The sequence below is a fragment of the Rhinolophus sinicus genome, chromosome 3 (genome assembly GCF_057876585.1).
Source record: "Rhinolophus sinicus isolate RSI-liver-muscle chromosome 3, RSI-T2T, whole genome shotgun sequence".
Lineage (NCBI taxonomy): Eukaryota > Metazoa > Chordata > Mammalia > Chiroptera > Rhinolophidae > Rhinolophus > Rhinolophus sinicus.
This window is the reverse complement of record NC_142503.1, coordinates 146,704,464-146,716,264: the sequence shown is the minus strand read 5'-3', so window position 1 is coordinate 146,716,264 and position 11,801 is coordinate 146,704,464.

Here is an 11,801-nt window from a genome sequence, read left to right as displayed (position 1 = left end):
TACTTAAGAAAGCAATAGAATTTGACGCACCTCGGCAACATGGCAGACTAGATACTCTGAATAAATACCCCAACCCACTAGATCTGCAGTGAAACATGTTTTCCTTTGCATCAGTGAGCTTGTAGGAAGGGAAATTTCCCAGAGGTAGAGATTAAAATGTGAGGGGGGGAAACCAAAGTGGTGAATAATAAAGCACACAGGAGGAAAGCTGCAGTTAGCCTGAGGGCAAATCGTAATGAACGGCACTATAAAGCTTATATTACAAGCTTGCTAGAGCTGCCATAACAAAATACCACAGACTGGGTGGCTTAATGACAGAAATTTACTTTTTCACAATTGTGGAGGCTAGAAGTCCAAGATCAAGGTGCCAATAGCGCTGGGTTCCTCTGATGCCTCTATCCTCAGTCTAAAGATTGTCACCCTCTTGTCACCTCTTCACGTGGTCACCCGTTTGCTCATGCCTCCCTGGTATGTCTTCCTTTTATAAGGACACCAGTCATATTGGATTAGGGCCCCACCCTTAACCACCTCATTTTAACTTTACGACCCCTTATCATCTACTAGGTTGCATTCTGAGGGACTGGGCATTGGGATTTCAACGCATGAATTGGGGGGTGAGGTGGGCACAATTCAGTCCGTAACAGAGCCTAAGCCTTGGGTCAGCAGCAACCTTAGACTCCAGATTAAGCCGAGGACCCTGGAAGGGGCCAAAAGTTTCCAATAGGTAGTGCCCCCAGAATGCAGATGCAAATGAAAATTTGCTCTGAAAGAAAGCAACCCCAGCTTAGGCCCTGAGGTTGTAATAGAGTGAAGGACTAGATCTCTTTGACTCCATCCTGTTTGGGCCTGCTTGTTCCCTTGGCCTTCAGGTTAATAATAGCTCCTGCTTTACACATCATTGGAGGAATTCTGCTTGGGGCTTAAGTTTTTACAAAGACAGCCCCTCCTATTTTCCATTCCCTTGACAAGAAAGAAGCCTGAACTCTGTACTTTCTTTCTTTTCTTTTTTTTTTTTTGTACTTTCTTAAGATGAACTTGAGGATTAGGGCTCCCATCTTCTCAGTCGGTGCCGTCTCGATCAATACATCTTTTCTAACTCCAAACTCGGACGTTTTGAGTTTTGGCCTTTCGAAGCCTCAGACACACAGACTTTGGCAGGTAACAAGGGGTACTATAGATTAAAATCAAACAAACAGACTGTGTATCCAGCAAAAATATTTTCCAAGAATAGGAATGAAATGAAGATATTTTCAGATAAACAAAACCGAGTCGTCCACCAATAAACTTGCACTAAGGGACTTCTAAAGGATCTTGTCTCTGTTTGGGTTCCCTCAAAAATATACCCTGGGGGGTGACCGGTTAGCTCAGTTGGTTAGAGGGTGGTGCTGATGGCACCAAGGCCACCGGTTATATCCCAGCAAGGGCCATTGTGAGCTGCACCCTCCTTAAAAAAAAAAAAAAAAAAAAAAAAAAAAAAAAAAAAAAAAAAAAAAAAGTATATCTTGATTAACTCGAGCAAAGCAGGGGTTAGGAACACTTTTTACTCTTCATTTGGCCCTTTGCATCGGTGGATCGAAAACAGTATGGTACTCAGTCTGGGTTTGGGAACCCACGGCTGGGAAAACTGCAGTTGGGAATGCGAAAATACTGTTTTCAATCTGCTGATTGTGGAATCTGCAGATAGGAAGGGCCAACTGTATTTATTGAACGAAATCCACATAAATACGAGTGGTTTCCCTGCCGTTCAAACCCGAGTAGCTCGAGGATGAACTGTAGTTTATTTGGGCAGTAATTTCAGGAAACACTGATGGAGCCGTGGGGAAGTGAGAGAGGAAAGGAAAGGAGGCCAGAAAAGGAGCATTGTCAAGCAAGCCACCACGATGGGCGACTGGAGCTTCATCCTACTGCGGAACCCTGGGCTCAGTGTAGAAAATGTCTCTGTTTCTACCAATTCCCTTCAGCGTTTGGCTAAGGCCGCTCCCAGGAGGCATTCCTCCCCTGATGGTTCTTGCCAGCACCTGCCGGGAGCAGAGGGGCTATAACAGCCATCACAGCCCTCAGGCGAGTTGCAGATGCTGAGAGTTGGAAGTTGGCCGGCTGAGGCTGAAAATGGTAAGTGTTGAGGGGATACAGAAGGCCACTGGCAAAGTCTACTTACTACCCATGTCTCTCCTGCAGGAAAACTGCAAAATGATTGTGGAAGGGGAAGGCCTGATATGCCGTGAGCACTAATGAATCAATAAATTGGCAACCACGTAGGTATGCCTAAACAAACACTGTTAGCGTAAAAGTATAATGGTAGTATCTATTTTTTACTCCAACACAAATCAAAACAGAATATAACTAAAATATTGGATATCAGCATATTTTCAGTTGGAGTTTGTTAAGAGGGGGAGAAATTAAATGTTAGGAAGCATAGGTTTATTTTTAAAAGAATAAAATTGAACTTTTCGATTGATGGACAGAGAACAAAGGTTATGTCACCTGAGCTTACTTGATGGAAAAGAAGAGAAACTTGGAGGGGCACTTCTAGTAAAGTTAACCTTCCAGAAACAGCAAGCTTGATTGGAGTGGAGGAGGTGTGGTGAGGAATGGCTGGAGAGGAAAGGCAAGGGAAAGACACTACAGAAAAACCTTGAAGACAACATTTTATCCTGGAGGCAGGGGGCCCCAATGTTTTTGCAGTTTTATTGAGAAATGATTGACATGCATTACTGTATAAGTTTAAGCTGTGTGGCATGATGGTTTGACTTACATATATTGTAAAATGATACCACAATAGGTTTGTTTAACATCCATCATCTCATATAGATACAATAAAAATAAAAGAAAAAACAAGTTCTCCTTATGATGAGAACTCTTAGCCCAACTTTTTAAATCATACACCCCATCCATTTATATGTTTTGAGCTTGTACTCCCACATGTAATATTTGTATAATTTCACTAATATGTATATTATAAAATATACCAAAAAAATTTTTAAGTGAGACCTATTAGTTAAATAAGCTTTTTAATATTTGCTCTTCCTAAAACCAATAGTAATAATTTAGGTATTAGTTTGGTTCTGAGTCATTATTTTGGAAATCTTGATTTACAGAAGATAGGTACATTTTGACATTGGGTTTTAGTGGCTGTCATGGCTGATAAAAGATACCTCACCAAAGTGAAGCAGACCCAAAGGAAGAAGTGTGCCAGTAAATCATAATAATAATTTTTTCAATTCCACGTACCAATTATGCGAGTATTTTTGCTGAAATTCAGATAGGAAATTTCCATGTTCTCTGGTTTCAATCAGTGGTAATAACATTCTAATCAGAATGGGCTGCTTTACAGTTTTTTTGTTTGTTTGTTTGTTTGTTTGTTTTAAACAAATGAATCGAAACTTCATTGAAATTCTTCATCAGAACAATTTTTAAACAAATTACAAATTTATGTCTGCATTTTCCCAGTAGGCCTTACTCAGAGGCCACTGCAGCTACGTGAGTAGGAGGGCTAAGACCTCCAGTCAAGAGGTAGGTGTAGAAAAAAGGGGTCTGAGGACAACTTTGGCCGAATTTGATAACGGCGTATGGGAGTAGAGGGATCAAGGAGCAAGAGAAAACTAAGATTGTAAGTCTCTGGGTTAGTCAGTTTTTGCAGGTTGCAAGACGCAAAAGTATAATCAAAATACCTCTATGAATGGGAGTGTATTGTGAGGATCCATGCAAACCTAAAGGGGACAAGGGACCACTTTTGTAACTGTATTGCTGGCTTTATGAAAATATCACTCCTGCCATTTAAAGGTACCACATGGCTCTGGGAATCCAGTCTGCAAGCCCCATCAGTGGCTGATTTTGTGACTCATTTCCTCAGATCCTGCTCTTTTCCTGTTTTTTTGTTTTTTTGTTTGTTGTTGTTGTTGTTTTTCCTTCTACCCCACAGTGGACTGACTCCCCTGCTTTCCCTGTCTCCCTCACGGCTCCTTCTTAATCATGGTTTCTACTGCCTCATGACTCCTCTTTGCTGCTTTCTCTGTGTCTCTCTCTAATTCAACCCCTATTCACTCATTCAGCACCCTCTCTCTGCCACACATTACAAGTCTCATAGGGAGAAAGAATGACTGGTCCAGTCACCACAGGTCTCAGGTGAGACCAATCCATTCACTGGCCAGCCTTTAGATGGCTGCCTTTGGAGCAGGTGTTTATGCCTGAGGTGGCAGGTCATGTCTCCATGGCATACATTAGAGCAATCTATGCACAAGGAACTCTCAGAATGGGCTGTGGGGCTACAAACAACTTGAGGCTTTGAATAAGTGAACTGGGTAATGAGGAGGTTGCCTATAGAATTGGTCCATTGTAGTCTGGGAGATAGGAAGATAAGATATTCTGGATGTAGCTTATTTTAGAACAAAAGACAGGGATATGAATGCATGTATTTCACTTACTACCTGAAGCTTTATTTTGGGTATTAACATAGGAAATAATAATTAAAAAGTTATTACTACTAGTAGCAGAAATATAAGATGCCAAGTGGTTAAGATCACAGACTTTGGAACTAAACTGCCTGTGGTCATATCCCCAGCGCTTTCACCTACTTGTGGTGTGACCTGGAAAAAATTACTTAACTGATCTGTGCCACAGTTTCCTCATCTGTAAAATTATTATAATAAGGCCTATCTTACTGGGTTGTTATGAGAATTAAATCAGCTAATATACTTAAATCACTTAGTGCCTGGCATATAATTAGCACTACTTGAGTATTTGCTATTTTACTTTCAATCATGAGTTAAACTCCAACTGTATACCAGCATCCATGCATTATATCTGCCATTTTGGTCTCTCTGATTTAAGTTTGGTCTCTAATTAAATGTTATCTTTCACTGTTTTCAAATTATATCCTGTTGCTAGTCTTGGCTCTTTAGTAAGATTTATAGTTTACTCTGTACAGAGTAAATATTTTCTGACTCAGAATTTTAAAACTACCTTCTTTGTTTTTATTTCATAGCCAATACTGGGACTTGTCAGTCTAATCAAGTAGAGGGTCAAAATTCTGGAACAGGAAATAATTCTTATCAAAAATAAATATTCTTTTTATTTCCCAGTTCTTATGTTTGTTCTAGGATGTTGTTTTGATTGATTTCCCTCTGGAGAAGGTCAAGTTCTCTGGAACATTCGATGGCATATATAGAGATGAAGTAGGTGTTACATTTTTATTAAAAGTGACCCACAAGCGTGATTTAGAAATCAGGATACACTGATCTTGCTGGCAAGCTTACATACTTCCATTTGAATGCTGGTTTAAATTAATATTTTATAAATGATCGATAGTTGATAAGATTTGTTCCAAGTATTGAAACGGCAATGTTCCACTATATTTACAGATGTAACTTAAAGCAAATTTTCATGATGTCACTATATTTTGAGATTATACACCCTAACTATGGAATATAAATCTACATGGCAACAAGCTGGGTCTACATATCAACCAGTGGGTCCATCACTCCTAGGACATGGGGTCAGCGTATCCCTGAACTGAATCCCAAATTGTCCTTACCTGTCACCTCAATGATCTTCAGTAGCTTCACCTTAGAGGAATTTGATTTGGAACCGATGCAGATCTCCTTTCTTTCTTCTCCCTCAGGGGTCAACCATTAAGCCAGACCAGTAATCTGCAGACCATCCTTGCCCTCTAAAGCCCCAAGAGAGGGAGAGCCAGCTCCTGCCTCCCCGGTTTCCCTCTCAAATGGCCAAAGCCACCAGCGCAACTGCTAATCTTCCCAGCTCCCTCTCTTCACCAACTTATTACTGTGTCAGCCATAGAGTCACAGCTTCCCCTCTTCCACACCGAACCTTACAGATGCCACTATCGGTGGCAGAGATGGAGGCAAGGAATTTAAAATCAGATGGCTCAAAAGGGCAGGGCAGATGTTTCCAAATTAAACTTAATATTGTAGGGGCTATAGAGGTGACTCATTAAATAGAGATATTTTATTCCTTCCCATCTTTATATAACACTGAAGTCCTTTTAGATTAGTGATGGTAGCCACCACCTCAGAGAGCTACTCTTCAGTCTGTGTACTCCAGGATCTCCAACACCTGAAATAAGGTCACATGGACTTCCTGGCTGGGGTGACTTCCAGCAACTCAAATATCCACACCCACACAATGTGCAGGAGTATAGAAACACGTGACCTCCTACATCATCAGTGCAGTGTTTTCCAAGCCAAAATTGTGTGTTCAGTATAATTCTAGGTGCTGACACCAAAGTGCATAAGAGATTTTTCCTACCCCAAAGAAAAGTATAATCTTATTAGAGAGCCAAGACTAGCAAAAGGGAATAATGTGAAAACAGTGCAAGATAACATTGAATCAGAAAACTTAAATTAGAATGACCAAACTGGCAGATACAATGCATTCTGGGGTATGTAACCTTGGGAGAAGCATTTACTCTTTCCGGACCTCACTCTTCTTGTTGATTTTTGTTCTGTTTTGTGTTTAGGTGGGAATAATATTAACCCCTTACTATCTTTTGAATAATCCTCTGATGCACAAAATATGTGTCAACACTGAAAAATTCTTATCACTGTTCCAGTGCAAACTGTTATTATTATTGCTGTGATTATTACCATCGTGGTTATTAATATAATATTATAACAGGGATCCTGACACTCAGGGAAGCCTGCCCCGAGAAGGAAGTATCTGAAACTGTGAGCCAGCTTTGAAAGATGTGCAGGATTCAGAAGGAGCAGGAACAGCCCAGGCTTGGGGTGGGGAGGGGGCAGGGGAGAACAGAACAGAGGCAAGGAGAGAAGTGCAAAGGATATGAGATGTAAGTCAGGTGCTCTTGGCTGAGCAGAGGGCTTACCAAGGGAAGAAAGAGAGCACGTATTTGTATTGATAATGAGACTGACCCAGGGCAGACCTCACCATCAAGGTGGCACTCGTGCATGAGTCCTGCAGCTATTAATAGAACGAAAGAAGTGGGCATTTCCTTTGTTCAAGACTTGGGGTTTGCTTAGAAAAAGCCAAGTATACTTCCCGGTTCAGATGTCCGGAGAATTACCGTTGACCCTTGAACAACACGTGTTTGAACTGCACGGGCCCCCCTATGACAGTCGACCCGTCATATCCATGGATTTCACATCCGCGGGTTCAGTCAACCACAGATGGATGGAACACAGTATTTTCACATTCCCAACCATGGATGGAAAATACTGTTTTGGATCCATGGTTGGTTGAATCTGCAGATGCGAAGGGACAACTGTAGAGTCAAAAGTTATATGTGGATTTTGGACTGCACGGGGATCAATGTCCCTAACCCCTGCATTGTTCAAGGGCCAACTGTAAAATATTTCATTCTACTGCCCTTCCCTGTTCTTTCAAGTGAATGTATTCTTTTCTTGTGGCTTTTGTTGTATCCAGCCCAGGGTTTAGCTGATAATAAGTGTCCCGAAACTGCTGGCTGAATTGAATCCATAACTACCTGTGTTAGCTCCATCACCCCTCCTACTGTTGCTCCCCCATTCCTCTAAGTTACCAGTGACCTCATTTTATGCCAATCAATGGCCATTTCTTTGTCTTCATCCTCCTTGACCTCTGCTGAATCTGTGCCTGGCCCTTACTCATTCCATGTTTTCACAGAAGGCTGTATTGTCTGCTCGGTGCTGGGAACAATTCCATCCTGGATTCCCAGGCAAATAGCTTCAGAATTCTGCCTGAAATGTAAACCACTGAGATATTTATACCTGGAAACCAGTGTTATCTTCTAAAACACAAATGCACCAAGGTGTGGCTAAAGAGGGCTAAGGTTTGCACTTTGTTGTTAATTATTTTAATTAATTGATTTTTCTCCTGCCATCTACCTATGAGCTGCGCTTGAAGGAATGAAGAAAGGCTTGTTTTGACAAGTTTAGATGGAAGGAAAGGTCATCTGCAAGATGAGGGAAACATGCGGGAGGGCTTTGGTGACATGAAGAACGGAATGAGGATACTAGAGATGAACCTAATTTTCAAACTGTTTCAAAACCCAGCCGTGCCCGTCTGCACATATCTAGGATCCTCCTCCGGCCTCTCACCCGCACCCTGGGCTTTGCTCCCCCTCACAGGCTCAGAAGGGAGATACCTTTCATTCCTCAGGGCAACTTCAAATCAAAATAAATATAAATTACTGTCTTCCCTCCAAACAAGTCCTAAGGGATTCTCAGGAGGGAATCCTTGGCTCCTTTTCAGGATTGAGCTCAGAGTTTCAGTTGTAAATGCTTGAACTGCAAATTACACCTGCCTCCCCCGACTCACCTACCATGAGCAACTGGGAGTGAATGTTAGCTAGCTCTGCCCTGATTAAAACATGGGCTCATTAAAAAATATAACTTCCAGGACCCAGCTGTTCTGGAATGTTCGGAGAGTGTAAGACTGAGTCATCTGCCAACTGAAGGAACGCTTTTTCTTCTCATATTCCATTGTTGATCCCTAAAATAGTAACTTTAGCCCACACACTTTGTCCTTAGGGAAGCAAGAAAGCTGCTCCCAGCTCTGCCCTTTGGGGGAAGAGTGATTGATATGACCAGGCAGATGGGAGTAGTCACAGCTTGCTCACTGTCTCTGGCTGAGACCTGTCTGTACATTCCCATGAAACAAGCAGAGCTGGGTGGGGGCTCAGGGCTACCTTCTGGAATAGGTCTCCTCTCCGAATCAGATAGGGAGTGAGGGAAGAAACTGCCTTTGCTGCAGAAGCATGTCAAGTGTGCTCTGCAAAGCAGCTCTCCCTGCCCACAGGGAGAACTGAAGAGCCTATGTAGGCCACAGGTGCGAGCTGTGTTGCCTAGTCCAGCTGCACCATCAGTGAAGATGTGGTTTTCTTTTCCCTAGACTTGTGTACCTATTTCTCAACTGATTCAGAACCAGAAAGGAGAAAGCGTGTGACCAACTGGCATCGCTGAGATGTCAACCACGACTTGAGGAGAATTGCTTAGCAAAGAATTCTACCCCCTTGCTTCGCAGTGCCCCCTGAAGAACAGGAGTCTATTCTGCTATATTTTCTTAGAGATCTTGCCCCCACCCTCGCCTCTACCCCTAGCCTTCACTTTCCCCCACCCTCATCGGAGACCTAGGGTTTGTCAAATGTATTCCATGGGCTGGAGAACAACTAAAGTTGTCCTTGAGGACCTACTTACCCACAAGTTATATCCTGTTCCACTCCCTTTCAGTATCCGTCAGGCTCTGATTTGGGACACATGTGGGATTACCATGGTATTTGGAATGCTCTAAAGACCGTCAACCTGAGGTACACTTAAGTGTATGTGGCTTCCCTGCACGGTTATCAATATTAAGGCAAGGGTTGACCATTTCAAAAATCCTTACTATTTAGGAAAAACCACAGTAGGAATACTATAATGTATTATTTCTCAATGAGACGTTTCATAAGCCTAAATATTTTTTATCTTTCAAGCAAACATTTGATGTATTTTAAGGAAAGACACATTTTCGTTTCTCATATTACAAGTGGGTTTAAACAATAACTCTAGAATTCAATTACAGTGCAACATTGTCAGAGTTATCTGGCACAAATCATTATTGCAATGTCTCATAAAAAGCAATTAAACAAAAAATTAGCCATTGTTTTTATGTCTGGAATGTTGGCTGGCTTGCTGTCATGGTCGTATTCCAATTAGAATAATTATATTCTATGTACATATTTTCCACCTACGATTCAACTGGATTGACTTGTAATAGGAAAAGTCATGTCTCAGCCATTTGAGGACTCAATCTCAGTATACTCTCACCCCATTCCACTCTAGGAGTAGCCTTTCAAAATTAGTGGTAAAACAGTTTCAATAGCCTCATTGTGTAGCTTGTCAAATTCTTAACTGTAGAGACTACAGAATGACGTTTATTTGCATGACTTGAGGTAACACAGTATGTAAATAGAAATCACACATTTTCCTAAAGTATGTTGCTATTAGTATTGTTGTTAATAAACATTTCTAAGCAGAAGTGTTCTTATATCTGATGTTTGGGAGCAAATATTTAAATATCTGCACTATCCTAAACATGTATGAATGGGGGACAATTCTGTTTGAAAATATTGAAGAAATAATGTTGCTCAATCATGAAAAATCATATATTCGTACAGAAATCTGAGCTTTCCTATGTCATAGCCTCCCCCCACCGACCCTACCAATAACCCAGGATTGAAAATTTGGCATCTTCTGTTGCTTCCTTTCTTTTTTGGGTCCCCACATCTTGGTAGTTTCCAAGTACCACAAAATCTTCCCTGTGTGACTTTCCCAATTGCTATCTCTTTTTCATTCCTTTGGTTACAGCATTGCCACCCTTCATTGGGACTTTTGCCAGAGACTTCTCACTGCCGTGCTGTTCTTAGCTCCAGGTGAGGGGTCCTGCCCGGCCTTCCTGTGGCTGAGCCCTTCTCCATAAAGCAAGGATACTGCAGAGCTGAGGGATACGCCCCTGGAATCCAGACCCCCAGTTTTAGACCCCGATTGGAATAGTATTGTTCAGATCCTGGAATTTCTTGTCCATATAGTCCTGAGCCAGTTTCCGGAGACTGCAGGCTTTTTCCTGGGGTCCATCCTCCCAGTGGTGAATGTTAGATCCCTGGGTCTGAAGGGTGGCCTAGGGGTGGCTGTTGGAAAGAGTATAGGTGTACAGTTTGGATGTGGGAGTGGCCTTCGCAGAGCTAGATGATGTCAGGGAAATAAAACGTGAGGGCTCCAGGGCAGGGGCTGGGAGCCAGGTTCAACTCACTCTGATGTGCGTTTCTGATCATTTAAAATTCAAACCTGGCTCTCCAGGTTGTTATGAAGGTAGGAGGATAAAACATTTTATTTAGCAATTGGTCAGCTTTCTTTACAACTGAAATATTTAGACATATGGTGTGTGGGCCTGTGGACTCTTGCCCGAGCCCTACTAGCATTAATGGAAGACCTGCCTAACTGGCCTCAACTACACCCAGAATTTTTCAAGAGAAGCATGAGCTCCTTCACCTCATAAGTGCAATGCAGAGACATCAGTGCTATCTTAGGTTTTATCTCTAAGAATCTTTGGAAATGTGCTCTGAGGTTTTGCCCTCCATTATTCATTCTGTGTCATTTACAAAGAGATACAAAAGAAAGCATCTTGTTTAAAGAACTAACTGCATTGGTGAGTCCATCAACATTTCAAACCAATCAAATTACTAAGGAGCCAGAGTCCTATTCCTGTGAATTGAGAGAATTACCACTAGCAGAGAGCAAGCAAATCAATTAACCGCCTGTATTAGCACAGGCCTCCATACAATACCTCGCCTCATTTGACCCTAAAGCTACCCACCTAAGGCAGCTAGGGTACAATCTCATTCCCTATACAGCTGAGAAACAGGCTGGAGAAAGTGAATGAGTTGCCTAAAATTACACAGCTAATGAATGGCAGAGTTCCCTCAGGCCTGATTCCAACTTCTTGCTAAAGGCTACAGGATCCAGACTTACTCTAGGATATAAAACTGAAAGCAATAAATGAACAAGACAAAGAAAGAAAAAAACAAAGACTCATACACAGAGAAAACAGTTTAGTGGTTACCAGAGGGTAAGGGGGGAGAGGAGGTAGTAGAAGAAGGAAAAAGGGGTCAAATATATGGTGATGGAAGAACTGACTCTGAGTGGTGAACCCACAATGTGATATATAGGTGATGTATTATTGAAATGTACACTTGAAACCTATATAATTTTACTAATCAATGTCACCTCAATAAATTTAATAAAAATGGAAATAAAAGGTAAAAAAAAAGCATACAGATGTACTTTTTATATTGGAAAAATGACCCTAGG